Below are 24,655 nucleotides of genomic sequence, written 5' to 3' on the forward strand. Positions count from 1 at the left end.
TTAAAAAACCCCTTATAGCATGTACTAGAGAACACCTGTGTAAAAATTGACCTCATATTCAGAAAGTTCATCTCTTCTTGGTTCCGATGGTGTATTGGAGTACCCATTTTTGATAAAAATTACTCTAGTTATGGCTTTTTGAATATCGGACATCTACTTCATAGTTTTGGAAAATAAAAGAATAAATTTGAAAAATTAAAATAAACCTATAGTTCAAACTATAGGAAATTTATAATTTGAAATCAAATTTATTTAATTTTAGAATGAATGTGTAGAAATATCCTTTTTTATTTTAAAATATCCCTTTCCTCTTTAAACCATTAAATGATGCAACATGTCACTATTTTACTGGCTCGGGCCTGCACAATGATGCCACATGTCATTTTTGGATTGGCCATTGGATGACTAGGCAGGACTCACATCTACTTCTATCAGACTCTTCAAATTTGTTGACAGGTCGCTAGCCAGAAACTCCATTTTCTGGGAGGTCACCATGTCGCTACCAACAAGACCCTCCCATTTTCTAGTGGTGACATGGCGACCACTGAAAACTTGAGATTTTTTGGCACCTGTTTACATTTTTCAAAAACTTGGATTTGTGTGTTACATCAAAATTTATTATCTATTGCCAACTAGCCGATCAGACCCATCAAGTAGGCTTGCCTTCCAAAGGTGTATTTCCTTAAGACACTTTATTGTTGGAGTGGAATGGTATTTAAAGACAAAGAAAACTCTCCACTTTGTGAATGTGGGATATTGGTTTACTCATTCCCCTTTTCATCTATGCGTGAGGCATTTTTCTTTAAAAACTTCCTATTGCTTTTCAAACTTGGTCTACCTCTTTTATGCATAGATCTCCTTTTTGTTAATATTGGCTGGCTTGTGGATTGTCTACACTATAACCTCCATTGGAATATTTTGGTATGCATTCAAATAATTAATTTTTGTTTTTAATCAAGTAAGCAAACAATTGAGTGGTTATTTCAGCATGCTTGATCATTTACAGGAGCTAGGCTATCAATACAAGGTAATTATGGACATTAAACTTTTGAAGAAATAGATGGGGAAATTAAGATAACCTAGCATTATATTTTCTTTGATTGTTGAATGTACCAAATGATGCCTCTGCCTCTTAACCACATGACTGAATGGGCACTTCTCCTATTTGCAATGTGGTTTTTGTTTGCTGCTCCTCTTTGGCATCAAGGTTCCTCTGGATGGCTTCCTCAACATAACATTTACCATTTATGTCCTAAGCACCATCATGTGTATCTAACTTGTCTGATGCATTTTTCATTTCCACACTAGTTTCTTTGACATCCTTGTTTGAATCATTCTTGAATCTATTACTTTTTGTTTCTCCCATATCTTGACAAGATGGTGAGCTTTTGTCATTTGGAAATGGTTTGGATATTTCTATTGTAATACCTTCCACATTCACACTGTTCACATTCTCATTATTCTCATTATTTGAATGTCTCCAGTCAAAATGACTTAATATATAAATCAAAATTTTATCAAGTTGTGTACTTTGTATTGAAAGTTGCCCTTCTAAAAATAGTGATACTAATGTGTGGCTTTGACTATTATGCTACTGCTGGTTATGATGGCTCAAATCTTCAATCAAGTATGGAGGTGTTTGATCCTTTTGCAAGTTCAACGATCCTATAGATACTTCTAGCCAATTTCTTTTGATCAATTCTACAAATTGTGCATTTGTGTTTGGAGGCTGGCCAGCTGGCCTTAAAAACTGATTCAATCAACTAATCGGGCTATGAAAATTGGTGTGGGTGTTCAATCATACACGCTCTACCATACTGAAAATTTTCAGCCCATGAGGAATTTCTAGTCAAAAGATTTTAATTGCTGAACATCCATACTTGAATTATCCTCAGGCAAACAATGTTAAAAAATATAAACTGGGCTCGAGTTCGGCATTATAAACTAGGTTATTGATCACTTGGAGTTCTAAAAACTAGGATATAGGTTCTTTTCCATGAGGAGAATATAATTCTATGGTTTGGAATCATGAAGAATCACACGGTGCATTTGGAAAATTTTTGAAAATAGGTACTTGAAAATTTTAACTGGGAAATGTGTCAAAAAGTAATTTTTGGCAAACAGATGGACATATGAAAGTATGCAAATGGATTTGTCATGATTTGAGAACTAGCATACTTCGAGGATTTTTAGGACACAACACAATGGTTCAATCTATTTAGGCTCACCAATCACAAGATCAAATTTATAATGTTCCAAACAGGGGTACAGATCAATCAGATACCTTAGCCATAACAAAACAATGTAAACTGGGCTTTTAATCATATTAGCAAACTGATCAAATGGATTCATAATGATCTCAAAATTAGAACATGTGAAGTGTTTGACTCTTGAAACACAATGAAAAAATAATTTATTCATTTGGGTCAATTGGGTCAAAGATATGATTGGTCGAATAGGGCTTCCCAGAATTGTGAACAACTACACAAATGCATAGAATAGTAAATGACCAACTTTGAGGAGTTCAAAACCTAGTCAAACAGACTTGAAAGAACTCTAAAATTGGAATGTAGGTTCTCTTGTATGGACACTAAGCACTCTCAAAGTGGTGTTTCATGAAACATTCTTGAGTAAAAGATATTCAAATGCAAACTGGGCCTTTGGTCGCTATTTAAAACTTGGGCAGAATTGCAAGTTTTGACACTAACTCAAAAAGGGACTTCGCAGAATGATTTGGGATGGCAAAATAACATTGTGGATCACATGCATATATCAAATGAAAGGTGTTAAGTCACTCAAACACCATCTAGGCCTCAAACTGACAACCAACTACATATGCATACGCACTCTAAGGCATTGATTCTTTAAAATTTTCAATATGTGACTAAAATTGACCATGCAATTTTTAGTCCCAACACAAATGAATATGAATATTTAGACCACATGCAATAAAATCTTACTTCCAAGTGTCAATCTTACCGTATTTTCCACTGCCCATCATAATTTTGCATATTTGATATGCAAAATTGAAATAAAATCTGACTGCCATTAAAATGTATGTGCCCTTGTACAAAGGTGTGGATGATCCTTGGAAAAATGAAGATGGTCTATGGAGTAGAAAATCAATGCAAAATTAAAAGCTCCATCTATAGGGCAATCCATGGTTGCACAGTAGGAATCTCTACACCTAGCAAAACCATAACATACATTGAACATGCATCTACCACAGCCAAAGATGGAGCAGCCCAGATTTTGAAATAGCCCACACACAAAAGAATGAGGAGTCCACAAGCATAAAAAAGAGTCCACATCCAAAGTGAGGAGGAGACGAGCTCCACGCCAGGTAGAGAGGAAATTCACTAGTAGCCCATGACAGGGGATCCACGACATGGAGGAACTCCTATATCAAAGCAAAGGTATATAAGGAGGTTGGCACAATATTTATTTGTAGCTGAGGACATAGGGCCTCCAAGGGAAGAATGGATGGAGAAGCCATTGGGAGAAACTCCATGTTAAAACAAAATTGCAAGCAAATGTGCTAGAGGAGCAGTTCACTTTGAAAGTCACCTTCAATGTTTTATCCCACATTGGGCACAAAACAGGTCAACAAGGTATTTAAAATCCATGTAGCTCAGTCAATGAAGTGTGTTCAAGACATGTTAGTTCAAGATAGTCACTACTCACATGGAGGGGCTATTCGGCTAGATAAAGACCAAAGTCAATGAAGTTTGGATTGTTTCAAACACCAAAGAAGAGGCAACACATGGCAATCCATTGTGAGATCAAGATATGGAGAAGTGGAGAGCTTAAACCCTATGATGTGTCATAACATTGGGATGCCTCAGATGGAGGCCTATGGTCCTATGCCATTCAAAAGGTTGGGGACGAAAAATTAGAGAGTTGTGATGCTACGATAGGAGGTTTTATGTTTAGGACATCGAGAGGTGATTTTCAATGAGATACAATGTTGCAACGGGAAGTTTGAAGATAATTAATATATTAATTAATGTGTTCATTGTATCATCGGGGAAGCCAAAGATTAATGTGGAGATGTTACGATAAGAAAACTAATGTGTTAATCATTGGCATAGGGATGTGAAATTTGAGTACTTCAAATGATTTAAATGTGGGGACTACTTGGGCATTTCAACCAATGGATGATTGACAAGTGGCACTAGTTGATTGGGGGAAAGTGAAAAATGAATAAGAAATAAAGTCCAAAAATTTTGAATGCATGAGAATTTCAAAAGGTTAAGATTTGAATAAATTCTAATTAAATCAATATTATATATCTTTAACTATATTATCATCTTAAATTTTTCAATTTCATTTCTCTACTCATGGCTCGGGAGCTAAAATTTTGAATTGATCGTAGGGATACAATTTTTGTCCAAAATGTATAATGTAGCATACTGTCAGAATCGTGAAGAAATAAATTTTCCATTTCTACCATCAATTTTTGTGCAAGTATTCACCAAAGGTAGCTACAGGAGGTTTTGTGATTTTGAGGCATTCTTAGTGAAAATGTAGATTTGATGTTTTTAGAAGGAAACAAAATCGAATATAGCCAAATTTTAATCTGATTTGATTTCATCAAAAAATTTAATGATGATTTTATTATTTTAAATGAAGTTGGTTGCGAATGAAGTTTTGCTGACATCACAGAATTGATGTGTATTTGATATTTTCTTCACAGGATATTTTACTGATTACTTTAAAGGGGGATATATCAGATATTTCTACATCATTTATGGTTTTAATTGTAGGTAGATGAAGGAAGATTAGTTTCAACATCAAATTGAAGACAATTTCAGTGGGACAGATGTCAATTTTATATTCCAGATCCTGAAATGTCTTGTCTTCTATATATCTTTCTTCTTTTCTCCTTGTATGGGTTCCAATTTTTTGAGATTTTCTCATTATTGTGAGACCGGATAGGTTCCAGAGTAGGATAATTTCTTGACTGTTGTAATACCATTCTTAGTATTCCTTTATTATGAACAACAATAGTGTATTTCTTTTAAAGCATTTTTATACTACATAGTCATTCCTTGGTGTTATTTTCTGAATTTTGACATACAGATAATGTATTGGTTTCAATGAAATTAATACAAGAGCTTCATTTTCCTTAGTCTCATTCTGATTTTAATTTCCTTCTTCTATTATCTGCAATGTTTTATGTTTAAGAACAAAGAGCTTCAACTCAATTGCAATCCCTTAAGGTTATGTGTCTGGATAAGTTTGCTATTGGAACAAAGAGCCAAGTAAATGTTTATCTACCTTGATAAGGTTATAGTTTTCACTAGGAGGATTTCACAATAAGTACGAGAGTTTTTATGAAGATTGATGTCTATTTACAAGTCAGATAGATAGATTAGATATTTGGATATAGGAGTATATTTTAGGTGTCCATGTGTATGTTTAGGTTTAGTTGATGCCCAATGGATAAGGGACTGGTCAGCTTGGAGGTTAGATGTTTTTGTTGCTACATACCTGGGTTATGCTGAAGATCCAAATCTTTAATCGAATATATTTTCCCTTTATGTTTAAGAAATTAAAATAGTTTTCACTCACTTGGTTTATTAGGTTCATGTGCTTTGTTATTATCTATTTCACACTCATGAATGCTTGCATAAACATAGAAGATTAAGGGATTTTATGTGTTATTGAGATTTAGTTATGTGCCTTTACACTGGTACCATATAAAGAATCTGAGGTCCACCCACCTAGGTCTTGCAGAGCCTAAAGAAGAAGGAATTATCCTTATAGTTGGCCCAAGATTAGAGGTCAACTGCATCCATTATAGGAATTTTCTATCATTCGATGTATTGGTCTGGTTTCTTGGTTATTTTCAAATCTGTTAAATCAGGAGCCAACATTTTGCAAACATGAAAAGATATCAATTACATTTTGAATTCAAATATCTACTCAAGATCTTCTATCTGATCTTTAGATGCCCCCAAATGTTTACCAAAGCTTCGTTCCATCATGGAAATGCTCCACAAAACTTCACTTTAAATAATTATTTGTAAAAACATATTTTCCATCTTCTGCTACAAAATTAACTTTCTCTACAACAATAGTAACTCTTAATTCCTTTGTAACTAGTTCTGATAAGCTCCTAATTTCAAGCAAGCTTAATATCATCTAAATTATCTCGATACTCCTTTTTTGAACTTTGCTATGTCTAGTTTGATCTCAAGATGAAATTTCACATTCAGGTGTTGTGAACAAGCTTAATTCAACTTATTTGAATTGAACTTGATTACTAACTTCAATCTTCTTGTCACACCATCTTCTTACTTTTCTTATGAGATGTCTAATCCCTTTTTGAATGCCTCATTGAGTTCTTCTCAAAGTTCACTGACTACATTTCTTTGTTCCTCATTATCTTTCTTAGTTCCAAAGTTTCTTTGATGGTTCCTTCTGTCATTTCTAACATTTCTTCTATCATTCCTCCTATTTCCAAAGTTTCTTCCATTGTTCCTTCTATCTTCAAAGTTTTTTTTCCATTCTATAATACTTTTTTGTATGTCTGAAATTGTTGCAAAACTGACATACTAGAGTTCTACTTCTAGGACTCTATTGATCATCTGGTGCATGAAAATTCTAAGCTATGTATCCAAATTTTTTACACTTATAACACACGATCTATCTTCTATCTTCATAAGGTATTCCTTCTCTCAATTTCCTTTCATTAGATCTTATTCTATCAGTAGGGTTAGTATTTCTAGACATTCTACTATTCCTTCTATCATTTTCATAGTTAGGTTTTGTACAATCAATTTCTTTATGAACCATACCACAAAAATTGTAACGATAAAATTCCTTAACATGATGTTAGTGAACAAATTTCCTTCCAAGAAAATACATACAAATTGACTCTGAATTCCCAAATAAGAATACTAAATCAGCACTAACAATTGGATAGGTTATCATTGGATTGATAACTTTCCTCTTAATTCTATCGATTATAGCTCCTTGTGTAGGATATACAATGAATCAACTACACTACAAATATGAATGCTTTTAACCGAAAAGTACAAAAGGTTTACAAACATCTATCCATAAACATGAAGTAGATGCAAAAAGCCTAAGTGACTACAAGGAAATAAATAGTAAATAATGCAAAGTCCACTCACCCAGATACTGTATTACATAATGGATAGGAGAAAAAGAAGAATGGTCTTTTCCAAACACACAAACAATTAAAACACAAAATCTAGAATATAATACAGACAGAAATTATATGTATCAAACTACATTCAAAGATGACCAATATGACACAAAGATCAACATTGGTCAAAGGTTTAAAACACAAACTCAAAGTTTTGTTGTATTATATTAGTCCTCCTTTAGACACGACAAAATAAAACTAATTTTTCTATTTGATACCTACAAAAATTACTATCTAGAAAAATAAATATCTCCCCTCTCTCACTGTATTCATAGTCCCTAATTTTATTATCACTCAAAGTCTCCCCTAGTAAAATTTACAAACTTGGAACCCTTAGTATCTCTCCAACTTTGCAATAAATATCCTTAGTTTCTATTCCCATTATGATAACCGCTTCTGGAAACTCAATCCCATCCTTTACTTCATAAAGTCTTTATTAGTTATTAAAACTGACTTTTGAAACTAAGCACATTACATTCAAATTTTTGAAAGTTTTCCTTTTAAAGGCCCATTTGGAAATTCTACATGTCTTTATAACATTTGTGTTAATCAAAACATTATAAGTGGCACTTGTCTTTCAAATATCATATTTATTTTCATTTCTTGAATGCTACAGGTCAAAACTAATGACTATTGTGTTATTATCCTTACCTTCTATCCAAACATGAAGATCTATGTTTGATGCTTGAGTGAAAGGCTCAACTCAAAGGTGTTAATAGGGCACATCAAGCATTTAATCAAACAATTCACATGCTTCTTCTTTTGGCATAAGTGTAGAATGGAAAAAGACACTACACCTCTGTGATCAATTTGTAGCTAACTCTATGATTGATGTGACTCTATCCATAATTAATTTTGGAATGACATTCATTTATTTTTCCTCTTGTTATATTGCTTTAATGTCTTAAAGCTTTTATGATTATGCTCTTTATAATTATTAGGAGAAAGGATAGTTTATTAATCCAAGAATTCCATGCATATTATCCTCATTACATATCATGGTTCTCTATGAATTTAGGTAAAACTCATGTTCTCTTCAACCACCATACCATATCTACATGTCTAGAGGATTTCACTATTATCAGTGTGCATTGTATGACAAAGGATAAGTGTTGTGTTGTTGTCTGAGCATTGAGGAAGCTCGACCACGACAAGCATGGACAAGTATATAAAAGTATGGTTCCATTTTCCATTACCATTGAAACATCTATAGTACACGCAAAGAGTGACCTTCACACTATTTAAGTACGCATGCAATTTTGAGTATTTTGGCAATGTGCCACTGTGTAATCCTTTGAACTCACCAAGTTGAATTTGAAGTAGCTTGCAAAGGCAAGATTCCATGGAACTTCTTAGATAATGATAATATACTCCATAACCAATTGAAATGATCATGATTTTCCCTAGCTATGAATTCATTATAGAAGATTGTGTGTTAAACACATGGAAGAGGGATTTGATCAGTTGGTTTTTCAGCTGATGTCTATTTGAGTGTCAATATCAAGCACATAACACATGATTTGAGTTGCAATGGCTATTCAAAACATAGATATCAACATTCACGACATGTCTCACTTTCCATCAATCTATTAAATAATTCATATGCATTTTATGTATGCTTCATTTATTCTATGGATCGGGTATTTAGTCAAATGATTCGAATGCACTGCCAATGTGAACATGAGATAGTTCAAGATTTGACTACTAATCTAATCCTTGCAATTCCTATCTCACAAAATATTTAGTGACAATTCACCATTATATGTGAATGATTTATGCCTTCTCTTTTCAAACTTCAATTCCATAGCAACACATATGGAAGCAAAGGGTGACCACCATCAACACATGTCAAACCAATCATGTAAACAATCATATATGAGTGTGGCTCAATTTAATTTTTGTGTTTACTTACATTAAGGCCTGATTTCCTATGTTTTATCATATCTATCCCCATTTCCCTACTCGGGCACATGCAGTTCCTTTATTATCACATGAGATATTTTATGAAGAGGTAATTCGATATACTTGTGAGAGCTCAAAGGATTGCTAATTAGATCCTTAGTTTTTTAGTGATGAATAGTTATGTAGGCATGTATTGAGCATATGATCAAGTACTACAATTAGGGATTCAACCTTCCAAATGACATTTTCATGAGGCTTGGTTTTCTTGTGAGTTTTTGCATTCAAAATCTTTAAACCTTTCTTGGTGGACAAGGTATAAATATCTATTCGTAGATCAAAGCGCTCAATATTTTAACAAAGATAACCCTTCTTGTATAAGCATATGATGAATTTTTTGAGTTCACAACTTATTGAATCATCAACCAATACCCTAAATTGTTAATCATAAGCTTGAAATCCATACTTTTGAATATTAACTTTTTACCAACTTGCCCATCATTCTGTACTTGAACCTTGAGCCAAAATTGAATTATGGTATTAAATCAAACATGAATTTTGAACTTCTCTAAATTAAATGAAATTCCATCTCAAATCATGAATCTAAATGGGGAATGAAGTCACCAGAAATTTCACAATATGAACTTCTGCATTGAACCTTGCAAGATGAACCATCTCAAGAAAAAGAACACTAAACCTATTTAAATAAATATGAAACCACTTCAAACTACTTTGAACCTTACTTTAAATTAGTTCAAAACTCCATACTAAAAGTTTTAAAATTGTGTCCATATTGGGTACCAACAGGGGCTCTAATTGTGGGACTGATTTTGATACAGAATTAGAGAACTTTAGAAATCTTTGGCAAAAGGAAATTGCCTTATCCATTGGGTGAATAGAGTCACCAAGAAGAGAAAACCAAGAGTGATTTATAGAGAGGGTGGAGGGGAACAAGGAAAAGCCAACCAAAACTCCTAAAACTACCAACAAGCACAAAGCTTGCACATTATTCAAACTAACACTATGCACACCAAAAGCATATTTACAATATTTACAAAGGTAGGAAGAGAACCTACCATAAGAAATAGAGGAAAGAAAATAATTACTCGAATCCATTTACCTATTGGGATAGATAGGAGCCTTTTCGCATCAACAAACCATGTCTCAATAGAGCAACTCCACACCATTATCAGCTAGCGACTTCTTTAATGCCAAACCTCAAGCTAAAAGTATACATAAATATGTTCACCAAGAACCTCTTCCCAAACAACCATAACTCATCATAGCACTCTTTCCCTCTCAAGGATTGATCTTTAATATCCATAGGGTCAAATTCCATTTCAAACTTTAAAAATATAATGCAAAAACCTCACCAAGAGATGGTGCACAATATTTGGAAATATTTTCACCGAGATTTAATTCATGCACATCTCCTTTAATGTCATGGTCAACTTGCAGGCATAGATATGCTTCATCCATCATGGGATCAACCCTTGAATATGTGTTTTCTTCATCTCTTTCAAGAAATAGGTTGTCATCAAGCATGCAATGTGTTCTATCTATCCCAAAGCACCAACACATCTTCCAGCATCACTTCCACAATTTAAATCAACAAAGACACACATAGAGGAATGAAAAAAAGAGTTGCCATCAAGTGCTTCACGTTCAACTTGATCTGGATGGATACTTGAGTTGTTATGAGAGGGTTGATCTAGTTTGAGGGATGATAGAAATTGGTGTATGATTTCTTCTTCTTCAAGTAGAAGAGTATCCTTTAGCATACCAACCGAGTCATCATTATAGAGTTCATCCTTAAACATATCAGACCTCTCAATCGGCTGATTACAAAGGTTTAAACATGAGGGCTCATCTTTATTTTTTGTAAAGAAAGATGAACATTGTCACTTTCCTCTATTTCATTAAAAGTGAAAGATTGATACTCTGGTAGCATGTTGTTATCAAAATTTTCACAAATAGGAACTTTTGAAATGAGATGACTGTCATCACTTACAAATTTGAAACTTTGAAAACATGGAGAGAAAAAAGATTCAAGGACACCTTTATCTATGTTTTCCTGAGTGTCAACATGATTAGCAAGAATAAAAGGCTTATGAGAAGTGAAGTAAGATGATATTGCTGAAGATTCATCTTGTTCAACTGAAAACTCTTCTTTGTCTTCATTGTCACTGTTGCTATGTTTTCTATTTTTAGCTTGAATGTCCTTATCCACCCATGTCTAATCTTCTTGAGGCTACAACATTTCTTGAAGTAAGAAGGTCTCTTGCTCTGATTTTGTTTCCAGATTCATCCCTTTGGCCAAACATTCAGTCGCAATAGAATTTCTTTCAAGACAAATTTCAGCACCATTTTTAAAATCAGCATTAATAATAAGATCTGTTGCTACATTATTTTCAAAGTGAAATGATTCTAGAATGGGGCCTTTTTCAGCATTTGAATACAAAGAGTTCCTATTCTTAGAATTTTTCATGACATTTAAAGATTCATCTTCTGGTAAGGCATGGTTAGAAAGAATTTCAATGGAATCTTTAAGAAAAAGATGATCATCATGATCCTCAACTATAAAACTTTCTACATGAGGTGAAGAAGCAACTTGAGGCAAGATTTTATTACTGCTTACCCTTTCTCTGCTATTGGCTTTTTGGAATCCTTTCTCACTCAAGACTAAATAATTGCATGAGATGAAATGTGAAGATATAACTGGGGCTTCATCACCATCCACCTCCAAAGTTTCTTCAACTAAGACACTTTCTCCTCCAGCTCTTGGAAGTCTTTCAACTTGTGAAATCTCCAATAGAGGTTTTTCCATAGTAGCCAAGAAGAGGCATCATTTTCAAGACTTATATTATTCTAGATAGCTCGAGAAATGCTTTCTTTAAAGTTGTCTACAAATTTGTGTAACACTTTATCATTAATTTGATAAAGTTTTGGGAGAGAATGGTTTGGCTTTGACCTTCTCATGGCTTTTATAATTGGCACAATCTTTGCAATACGGTCACAAATCTCCTACATAGGGAGATAACCAAAAAATTGCGAAAATAATTAGTAGACACTAAATCTTTCATTTTTTATTTCCCCAATAGAGTTGCCAAAAATATGTTAGTGAAGAGATTGTCTTCCAAGAAAATACATACAAATTAACTCTGAATGCCCAAATAAGAAGACTAAATTAGCATTGATAGTTGGATAGGTTATCATTGGATTGATAACCTTCCTCTAAATTCTATTAGGCTCAGCTCCCTATTTAGGATATACAATGAATCAACTACACTACAAATATGGATGCTCTTCACTAGAAAGAACAAAAGGTTTACAAACATCTATCCGTAAACATGAAGTAGATGTAGAAAAATTAGGTGACTACAAGGAAATAAATAGTAAATGATGCAAAATCCATTCACCCGCATATTGTATTACATAATGGATAGGAGAAAAAAAAGAGTGGTCTTTTCCAAACACACAGACAATTAAAGCATAAAGTCCAAAATATAATTGTGATAGAAATTATATGTATCAAATAGCATTCAAAGATAACCAACACGACACAAATATCAACATTGATCAGTGATTTAAACACCAACTCAAAGTTCTGCTATTTTACATTACTCCTCCTCTGGACACGACAAAATAAAACTAATTTTTTTGTTTGATACCTATAGAAACCACTATCTAGACAAATAAATATCTCCCTTCTCTCATTGTATTCATAGTCCCTAATTTTACTGTCACTCAAAGTCCCCCCAAGCAAAATTCAAAAAATTGGAACCCTTAGTATCTCTCCAACTTTGCAATAAATATCTTCAATTATGTTCCCATCGTGATAACCACTTCTAGAAACTCAATCCCATCCTTTTCTTCATAAATTCTTTATCAGTTATTAAAACTGACTTTTGAAATTGAGCACATTTCATTAAATTTTTTTAAAAGTTTTCTTTTTAAAAGCCCATTTGGAATTCTATGTTTCTTTATAATGTTTGTATTAATCATAATATTATAAGTAGCACTTGTCTTTCAAATATCATATTCATTTTCATTTCTTGACTGCTATGGACCGAAATTGATGACTATTGTGTTATTATCCTCACATTATGTCCAAACATGAAGATCTATGTTAGATGCTTTAGTGAAAGGCTTAGCTCAAAAGTGCTCATAGGGCATATCAAGAATTCAGTCAAACAATTCACATCCTTCTTCTTCTATCATAAGTGTAGATTGGAAAAAGACACTACACCTCTATGATCAATTTTTAGTGAACTCTATGATTGATGTGCCTCTATCCATAACCAATTTTGGAATGACATTTATTTATTTTTCCTCTTCTTCTATTACTTTAATGTCTTAAAGCTTTTATGATTATGCTTTTTATAATTGTAAGGAGAAAGGATGGTTTATCAAGTGAAGAAGTCCATGCATATTTCTCTCATTACATACCATGCTTCTCTATGAATTCAGGCAAAACTCATGTTTTCTTCAAACATGAAAACGTATCTATGTGTCTAGAAGATTTCACTATTATTAGTGGCATTGTATGACAAAGGAAAAGTGTTGTGTTTGTGTTTGAGCATTTAGGAAACTCGACCACCATGAGCATTGACAAGTCTATAAAAGTATGATTCCATTTTCCATTACTATCGAAACATCGACTATACACACAAAGGGTTGTTAGTGTTAGATTGGTTTTGACAATTGAGTGTCAACACACTTAACTAATTCTCAAGATGGTGTTGATTATAATACAAAACTTGAGCTATAGTGTGTGCCGAGCTAGATATTCAATAGGTTTTGATTGAACTTTAGGTGTCAAGAAAAATAGAATTACTATAGGAGTCGAGTGAAACAGAATTCCTATGTGTGTCGAGCATCAGCAACTAGTAAGTATCGAGTAACATAGAATCAACATATGGGTTTGTATCTTCACAAACTCAGATGTAACAATTTTTGAAGCTGACTTAGGATGAATCTCAAAGGATCTTGAAGATAAGATCGAATATTTTGCATTACCTATGTAATCAGCATGCAGCTAATAAGCAAAATGGAGAAGGCATGTAACCAATAGGAAAAGTGCAAGAATTGAGTAGGAAATGAAGAGTAAATATTAATCATATATTCATACCAAACTCTAACTCTTCAAAGCCTTTAAATAGAGGATGAAACCCTATTATATTTGGGCATGTGAGAAGTGTATGGGTGAATTATAGTGAAGTGTAGAGGAGTGTAAAGACCTAGAGAAGAGAAAAGCAGCATTGCAGAATCTAGTTGATCAAGAATAGAGTATCCAAGTTTTGTAGAGTGACATATTAGATCAAGTAAGGATCAGAGCAGTAAGAGCTAAACAAGGATCTGGAATCAACAATTAAGGATTGCAAGTCATCAGCTCAAGACATTCTACCATACTTTCTAACAATTATATTGTAAGAATGGAAATCCTATTTTGATAGATTGGCTTAGCAACCATATTGTAGGTCCTTAATAGGATTGTAAATCCTTTAAAAAGGTAATATTCCAAGTGAATGTTTGTAAATTCTTTAACCATGTCACTTTTAACAGGGTGTAAAGTCCTTAACAGGATAGGCCTTTCATAGGGCAGACCATTGGAAGTGATCAAACTTTGTAGCCTTGAATAGTTACATATTATTGCAATAATACTTTGTGGGTGTCATCCCCACCCTAGTTTTACCTTCTCATTTTAGAGGTTTTTTGGGTTACCAAATTGATGTGTTATTTATTTTCATGCATGTCTCTACTTTCATGTTTATGTTTATTAGATGCATGTGAATGATATCAATTAAAAGGTTTTGAAATGGTTAAATTTAGCTACTTCTGATTGACCCCACCCCCCCTTATGGTTGGAGGATGGTCTAGTGAAAATTACAAAAAGGGTTGTGCATAGAGTGATAGGACACCCAACCCTAGATTGGCTAAAGACCCTTAGGAGAGATTCTAAGGAGGCCATTGAGAAGAATACTAGTGCTAAGTGGAACAAGAGAGGGATGAAAATTGATACCATTCAAGACCCTCTTGTTGACTTTGTTGTTAGATTCATCATACACAAATTCTACCAATCCAGCAAACTTAACAGTGTGCCCTGCATTGCAATGGATGTGGGTTACAAATTGGTGAAAAGGGATCAGCTATAAGAAGAACCAAGGGAGCCCAATGCAAATTTGGTGCTATTTTGATTTGTATATTCTTTTATGTACATAATGAGTTTCCTTCTTTTGTTAAAATAGTGTGGAAAGTTAATAGGTCAATAATAGCTCAAGTTAATGAATACATAGAGCAGATGGGAACTAATTTTGAGACCCTAATGACTAGCTATTCTAAAGACTTCAAGAAGACTATGAAGCAAAGGCTAAGAATTCCAATTTCTTTGGTAGAGAAACATGTAAATGATGTATTCTTTCTTGTAGATATTGACTATACATACATTCAAGCTACCATACCAAGAGTGAGATGGTTAAGACCTCTTGGCTATGAAATAAATATAGATGAGGCATCAACAAAAATAACTGCATTACTAGTAGAAGAAGTAGAAAAAAGTGCACCACATTTTGGACCCTATGATGTGGTCAGGTCAAAGGTGGATATGGAGTTAAAAAACACCTCCACACTAAAAAAGAAAGATAAACTTGTTAAGAAGTTAAAGGCCCAATTTGGTGAGGGTACAACAGAAGAAGAAGAAGAAGGTGAAGAAGTTGAGGATGATGAAGAGGAACAAGGTTAGGAACCACTTGCTTTAACCCAAGGTATGGGGGAGGAGGCTGAGCCAAATAAAAGAAAGGCTCAAAAATAGCCAATTGCATAGCCAAAGGGGAAGAAGAAAGCAACAAATCCAAGCTTAGCCAAGCCAACTACAAGGGTAGATACTAGGGCAACAACCCAAGTGGAAAAAGAACAAGAAAAACAAAAGGTAATAGAGTAAGGAGGGCCTATAGAACCAAAGAAGAGAAAAAAATATGTTGCACCTCCTAAATTAGATGAAGAAAGGATAGAGTCTAATGAAGATCAATTCATATTGGTAAGACATTCTACCAAGTGTAAATTGGAAAACATTTGTAATAACATTAGAGACAATGCAGATTTAACTAGTTTGAAGACCATTGATTTTAATAAGTTATCAAAGGAAAAATAGAACATAGTCGAAGAGTCCATCTACACTATGATGGCTAAGTTCAAGACCACCCCACTTGAACTAGATAATTCAATGCCTAAGGAGCTAAGCTCCATTGTAGAGAATAAATAGCATTATTGTCTTAAAATGGAAAAGGAAATAAAGGAGTATACATTGGCTTGTGTAATGCTAGACCTAACTAAAGGTAAAATAAATAAGGCTAGTAAGAAAAATGGGAGAAAATTTGCACCCAAATATAGAGCCTTTAGAATTTTGCAAAACCAAATTGAAGATGTTGTGCAAAAGTCCACACAAATGTGGAAACTGATTTATGGACTGACTACAATAAAAGAAGGGCAGGAAGACCCCTTTGAAGGAAAAAATGATGAAGAAGAAGAAGAAAATGAGAAAGATGAGGAAGGAGAGAAAGAGAAAGAAGAAGAAATAGTGGAGAAGACACAAGGTGAAGAGGCAACAACTGAAGAGCAACAGCCAGAACATAGTGTCCACGACACCCAAATGCCACCACCAAGTCCTCCACATATAAAACTTGTAGAAACAATAATTGTAAAGGATGTTCCTAACACCTTAGGTCATAACATAAATCCATTTACTATAGAGGATCTCAAAAAGATCCTTCACCAAGCCACATTGCAATCACAACTATGCACAAATATAATTTTGGTGAGTGTGGATGAATTGCAAAAGGTTGTAGCATAAATCACTAAGGAGAAGGTGAACATTCAAGAACCACCTTCACAACCTCCCACAACTTATATGGAAGATCAACCTAAAGAGCAAGCAACACTAGATACAACTGCTAAATTTGATCATATAGTTATAGCAACAACAACTACCAAGGAGATAGCAAAGGAACAAATAGGACAAGATGTTCCTACAGCACAAATCCAAGGTGCACATCCTCAAATCATCATTATTGATCAAGGTAGTAGAGAAGAAGAGAAGGGAGAGGAGAAAGCCCCTAAGGAGTAGGAGGCAATACAAACATTGGTGAACTTACCTACATCAAGGACTCCTACCAAAAAGTTGAGCACTAATGTAGTACCACTACAGATTTTAGCACTAGGCTCAAGCTCCACCAAGGTTGCAAGGGTACTTCACTATGGAGACCCTACACTTGATGAGGAAATAGTCATACCGAGTTATAACTCCAGAAAAATGAACTTAGCATAGATAAATCAAGTGCAAGAGGCACTTGAGAGAAGGAAGAAACAAGAGATACTCAGAAATAAGTATAGATAGAAGCAAGCACTTGTGGAAATCAAAGACATATTCCTTGATGCATTTAGCTTTCCAATACTAGATGAAACCTAGCTCATCATGGAACAATTGTCCAACATTGTGGACCAAGTACAGAATGAAGACCTTGATACTAATGTTAAATTATTAGAATGGTATGAAAGTCAATGAAAAAATATCTAGTGAAATAGCACTTTCACAAGTTGAATTGGCTAAAAAGGTTGACAAAGTGAAGACAGTACTTGAGAATATCTTCTCATTGTACTCTAAATTGTGTGACTCATCATACTTCACATAAGAAACTAGCGAAAAGAATATGATATTGGAATGAAATCTCAAGATTTCTAGCACACAGCTACCCAAAGATCTAGCTCAAAGTGAGAAGCATTTTCCAACTATGCTTCACAGACAGAAATAGTTAGTTGTATTGATAGAAAAAGAGGCCAATGTCAAGGCCAAATTGATACAAATTCAATCTGCAATTACCCCACATTTAGAAGTACTCCACAAAGAAATGACCTATGCAAAAAATTTCTAAAGAAAGACCCTAATCTTTCTACTTTAGAAGGCCTTGTACATCTTGCAGCAAAGACAACCATCTAGCACAAATCACTAGAAATTTCTTTAGATAATTGGGGTGCTTCTCTGAAGATGATTATAGAGTTAAATAAAAAAAAATTGGCTAAATATTCTATTCATTCTTAGGACCCTTTGACATAAGTGTCAAAAAGGAGGCGATAATATATTCTATGATTTGCATATAATAAGAATGGGGAGATATAACATTCTTTGATGAAAGTAATAAAGAATATCTAAAGGGGGAGATATTCAAATTTTGAAGAAGAAAGAGTTAAAGTCAAAAGGATTCAAAAATTGCAAGAAGATGTGAAAGGGGGAGTAGAAACAAAGGCAAAGTAGAAACAAGGTACACAGAACTAGATGCAAAGTAGAGACAATGCAAAGAGTATCAAACACATCAGCATGAGACAAATTCAGCACAAGAGTTTTGGTTATAGAATTGGCACATCAGCTCAGGGGGAGTTACAAATTTTTAAGGTATATAGAATTTTGAACAAGTTTTTGAAGTCTTGTACATATGCCAAACAAAATGTGTAGTATACTCATAGAGATTAGATTCATAATGTTTAGTTAAGTGTTTTTGCCACTCATGTCAAAGGGGGAGATTGTTAGTCTCAGATTGGTTTTGGCAATTAGGTGTCAACACACTTAACCAATTCTCAAGATGATGTCGAGTATAATATAGAAGCCGAGCTACAGTGTGTATTGAGCTAGAGATTCAATAGGTGCCAAGTGAACTTCAGGTGCCACATGAACTTCAAGTGCCAAGCGAAGTTCAAGTGTCATGTGATAAGTGATGTCGAGTAGAGTATAGATGTTGAGTGAAATAGAATTACTATAGAAATCGAGTGAAACTAAACTCCTATGTGTGTTGAGTATCAACAACTAGCAAGTGATGAGCAACACAAAATCAACATATGGGTTTTTATCTTCATAAAATTAGATGTAAACCATTTTTCAAACTAACTCAGGATGAATCTCGAAGGATATTGAAGATAAGATCAAATCTTTTGCATTACCTATGTAATCAGCATGCAACCAATAAGAAAAATAGAGAAGGCATGAAACCAATAGAAAAAGTGCAAGAATTTAGTGGGAAATGAAGAGTAAATATTGATTGTAGATTCCTACCAAACCATAAGTCTTTGAAGCCTTTAAAAGGAGGACAAAACCCCATTGTATGTGTGCATGTAAGAAGTGTATGGGTGAATTATAGCAATGTGCAAAGGGGTGTTAAGACTTAGAGAAGAGCAAAGCGACATTGAAAAATCTAGTTGATCAAGAATAGAGTATCAGAGTTTTGAAGAGTGACATATCAGATCAAGCAAGGATCAGAGCAGCCAAAGTTGAACAAGGATCTAGAATCAGAAATTAATGATTACAAGTCATCAGGTCAAGACATTCTACCATACTTTCTAACCATTATATTGTAAGAATGGAAGTCCTATGTTGATAGGTTGGCTTAGCAACTATATTGGTTTAGTAGCCATATTGTAGATCCTTAATAGGATTGTAAATCCTTTGACAAGGTAAAAGTCCAAGTGAATGTTTGTAAATCCTTTAACTAGGTCACTTTTAATAGGGTATAAAGTCTTTAACAGGACATGCCTTTAACAAGGCACACCATTGGAAGTGGTAAAACTTTGTAACCTTGAACAATTACATATTGCTGCAATGATACTTTGTGGGTGTCATCCCCACCTCAATTTTACCTTCTCATTTTGGAGGGTTTTTGGGTTATCAAATTCGTGTGTTATCTATTTTCATGCATGTATTTACTTTCATGTTTATATTTATTAGATGCATGTGAATGATATTAGTTAAAAGGTTCTGAAATAGTTAAAGTTAGTTACTTCTGATTCACACCCCCCCCCCCAACTCTCAAAAGTAAATCTTCCCACTTGTTAATTCCAACAAGGGTGACCTTCACACTATTTATGTATGTTGTAATGCCCCACCCAGAGATCCTTGGAAACAAGGATGAAATAAAATCAAGATAAAAATAATTTAAAACAAGCGAAAGAGCCACTGGATCTCCAAATGCCACAACTACCAAAACCACAAGTGAGAAAGCATAGGAGATTGACCAAGCTAAAAGGTCAAAGAAGACTCCTAAAAACTGGCTAAGTTTGAATTCTAAAACCCTAAAATTTCATAGAATCTTTATCTTAGCATGTAGAGGTCTAAAACCCATCTCAAATGAATCATCGCATATATTACAATATACCATAAGTATAAGGAATTAAACATACATCAACTGAATTAAATATACGTCAACTTATCTTTAAATGATATATTTTAAAACCCAAAGGACTACAATAGAAAGACACAAAACTAGATTACAATAGAAACAACCTAGATCCAAAATGTGACACCATAGGATTGAAGAACATCAAAGATGATATCCGAATCAACTCTCAAAAAAATTGGACTAGATCAAAAAGTGCTCGCTGCCCACCCACATAGGTTATTACAAAAACTAGGCGATACTTCAATATAGCATAGAAAAGTATTCTATGACATTTCTAAAGAAGGAGGGCGACATTTTTAGGGACTGGGCAATACTTCTCCTAAAGGCGTATGACACTTTGAGGGTGTCATATAAAATTTCTTATAAAGAGATGCGATACTTTTTAGTATCGCATGATATTTCTCCAAGAGGTGTGCAATAGAATCAGGGGACACACGACACAATTTCAATGGGCGTGCGATATAATTTTGTGTCGCACCATGCTAATAAATGGTCACCCAGGAAACTAAAGAAAAACACTTAAGGGAAAACAAATGACTAAAATAGAGTTCAGAACCTCCACACTGAGGAGTATTGGATCCACATATTGAGGCAAGAACCCTCAAATCAAGTAAGGAAATACAAAAAGAACAACATCTAACCATCTAATAGATAAGAGTAAAAGTACATAAGGAACATCGCAGTGAACTAAAGCAACATCACAATAACTGAAATTACATCGCAATGAACCAAAACAACCAAATTAAGTACGCAGTTTCTCCTGACCAACAATGGCATCATAAGGCCATCATGGGCCCTAGCCATCCCCCACACATAACATCCCAAGCCATCGATCAAATCATTGATACTATAGTGATAGGGACATCACTACTAAACATGCTAATAACCAAAAGCATAAGGAATTCTAACATGCTAGTATTACAATAGAAGATAAACCTACAAGTAGATAACATCATCTATCACATTATAATCATCATAATAAGGAATGTGTCAAAACTAAGATCATCTAAACATGATAAACAACATCCCAATGAAAGTATAAATCAAAAGAAGCATACTCTGTAAACTAAAGTGCCAAGTGAACACATCTAGTAGTGGTCGCACTAGGATATAAGACCGTCTCTATACACTGGTTCCTAGTAGTGGTGAAGGTAGCTACACCTCCCAACCACGTGGAACTTTTAGTTCCACATCTATTGTGCTGATGGAGATAATGATCCACCCACAAACATGCAAAACAAAATACATGGCTAACACACACGCCAAGTAATATGATGACTAAACCCAATACAAAGACAATGCATAAACTACAGGTCATAGTTAGACATCTCAATGGGCTACTATGTAGGGACTAACATCATGGAGAGTCGCTTGGCATCAAAAAGTCCAAGCTCAGATCTATGCAAACTCAACTCCCTCAACGGAAGGCTTATACACTATGTAAACTCAACTTCCTCAATGGAAGGTTCATACACTAAAGTACTATTTTGTTATCTTTAATGTTATTACCACTCAATGTTTTATTTAGTTATCACTTATATAAAGATTCCTCTTCTAACCTCTAGCACCATGAATGTCTAGCTGTGAGATAGAAGCCCCCTCCATATGCTACCCTACCCTACCCATACTCATCCAACAATGAGTGCCCATAGGCATGCAAACTCCCAACCCAACCCCAATGATCACAACTTTTGGAAGTATCACGGAAGATCAAGCCCTGCAAGTCACCTGATAGATGTACATGTGTGTGGCACACCACCATCACAAAGATCATACACAAGGATAGGATGAGAACACAAATATAAGTTAATCAACCAAAAACATAATCGGGATGATGAATGCTACAGGCATCCTAATGCAACATAAAGTGCAAAAGTGGTCTGATGGATATCCAAATAGATCATCCAAGTCCACGAACCACATTGTGCCAAGAAAACTTGAGAAAGCAGGGCAGCATGCAAAATGAGGCAAAAACCCCAAATTTTGGAAAAAATCTAGAATTAAAACCCATTTGACCTTTAGGTGAAAAAACCTTGAAAATCTAAAAATAAATGAAATCAGACATTGTATCCAAAAATGGCCAGCATAACAACTCAAAAACTCAAACCCCCATTTCAAAAATAGTTAAAATGTTCATACCCGACCAACCAAGTAGAACTAGCAAACAGAAACAAAGGGGAACACTAGTTCTTAGCCTCCTAACAAATTACTACAAGAATTAGAAGCTAAAATGGAGAGGAAACAATAAAATGAGAAAGCCCTACCTGACAGCAAAAGGGGTAAAAATAGTAACTAACACAATAAAATAAATCACCTGCCAAATCTAATGAAAATGACAGCAAAGCATAAACTCCCCGAGCTAAACCCAACGAGATCAACATCACGAAGATCCCACACCCATAGCTCCCAGAATGAACGAAACAAGAATCCTTCAAAATAGGATTTCCAAAATGGCTCTCAAATTTTAAATTCTAAAAAGTGAGAGGTGAATAATGAATTCACTTTTCCAATACTTATTCATTTTTGAGTGAATAATTGATTATGGAAAATAGCTAGCTGGAGTAGTTAAACTCTGAATCAAACCAAATAAAAATAGATTATTACCTGTAACAGAATTTTTCCTAAGGCAAAGCCACTAGAAATTAAATCCAAAAAGATTTAAAACTTGAAAACCTAAAATCACAGAAAATAACTTAACACTTTCGCAACAAATGCAAACTTCTAAATGCACAGACATATTCACTAGTCAAATCACATAATGCAGATGAGTTTTTATTTACTAATCACCAAAAGGTTTAGATTTAAACAACTAAATAAGGGTACGTCAACCATATAGGGATGACATTGGCAAAATATGAATAGTTGAATCACTAACTCCATGTGCCACTGCTAGGGATATAATTCCTACACATTAAAACACATGATCAAGTGCAATTTCATATTATATCATAGCCGAAGCAACATGTATTAAAATACATATTTAATCCATTTACATCACTCACATTTGTAGAAAGCGTAAAGATACAAGAATGAAGTGAATAAACATAGCATAAAATTCATTTCATAACATAACCAACAAATAAGTCCAATAAACCATAAAACTAGATATCATCATAGATCTACTATCATCTCAAAATAGCTCCAACATACAAAATGATAAACTAAGTAGTATAGCAGCATAGCATCTATGGAACCGAGTCAAAGTATAACATCCAACCCTCGAGTCATCATAAGGTACAAAATAAGAGTATCAAGTATCTCTCAAATCAAAATAGACAAGAAACTAACTACAAACATGAGAGGCACTACATCCTCCTCCACTAGCATAGGCTTACTCTAGAAGCCAGCAAAAAGATAAGGGTACAATCCCCTCATTCGTAAAGCATCCTCCCAAGTCGTAGAGGTCTCATTGCTTGGGTCTCATTGGACCCTTACCTGCTCTATGTCCTGACCTCGCAAGGTTAGCCTCTAGTGTTTTAAGATATGAATGGGCTCCAAAGTAAGTTTCTCATCTGCTACATGCAAAGCATCCCAATCAAGAACATGGGTCACATACAAAATATACTATCACAAAATAGATACATGAAAAACATCATGGATGTGCGATAGGCTAGGTGGTAACACTAGTCGATAAGTAATAGGACCAATCCTCTTGAGGATCTTAGAAGGTCCAACAAATGTGGCACCAACTTAGGGCCTTTCCCATAATGGATAGGGCTCTTCCTTAGACGCACTCTCAAAAACATGCTATCACCTATAGAAAAGTGATGATCCAACCTATAGGCATCTGCATACTTCTTCTGCCTATCCTGAGTAGTAACCAAATGCTCCCTAATGTGAACAACCTACTACTCCATATCCTAAAGCATCTCTAGATCCAAAAGAACTCGATCCTCTAAATGATACCAACTCAAAGGACCATACAAGGCTTGAAAAGGTGACATACCAAGAGAACTATGATACCATTTTTGTATGCAAACTCAACAAGGTACAAATAGTCCTCCCACTTCACCTACCTATTCACAACATACATGCGAAGCATATCCTCCAGAACCTAATTTACTCTCTTAGTCTAACCATCGGTCTTTGGGTGATAAGCTGAACTAAAATTGAGTTGCGTGCCCAAAGCATGTTGGTGAGATGTCCACAATGCAGAAGTAAACACTAGATCTCTATCTAAAATGATCCGACAAGGAATCCCATGCAAATGAACAATATCTATCAAGAAGACATGCACTATTGATGAAGTTGTGTAGGATGCTCCCATGGGTGAAAAATGTGTTGCCTTGGACAACTTGTCCACTATCACCATGATACAATCATCTCTCTATGATGACATAGGTAACCCTGTGATAAAATC

This window comes from Cupressus sempervirens, chromosome 8 (genome assembly GCF_028749045.1).
Source record: "Cupressus sempervirens isolate cs-2001-9-10 chromosome 8, ASM2874904v1, whole genome shotgun sequence".
NCBI classification, from domain to species: domain Eukaryota; kingdom Viridiplantae; phylum Streptophyta; class Pinopsida; order Cupressales; family Cupressaceae; genus Cupressus; species Cupressus sempervirens.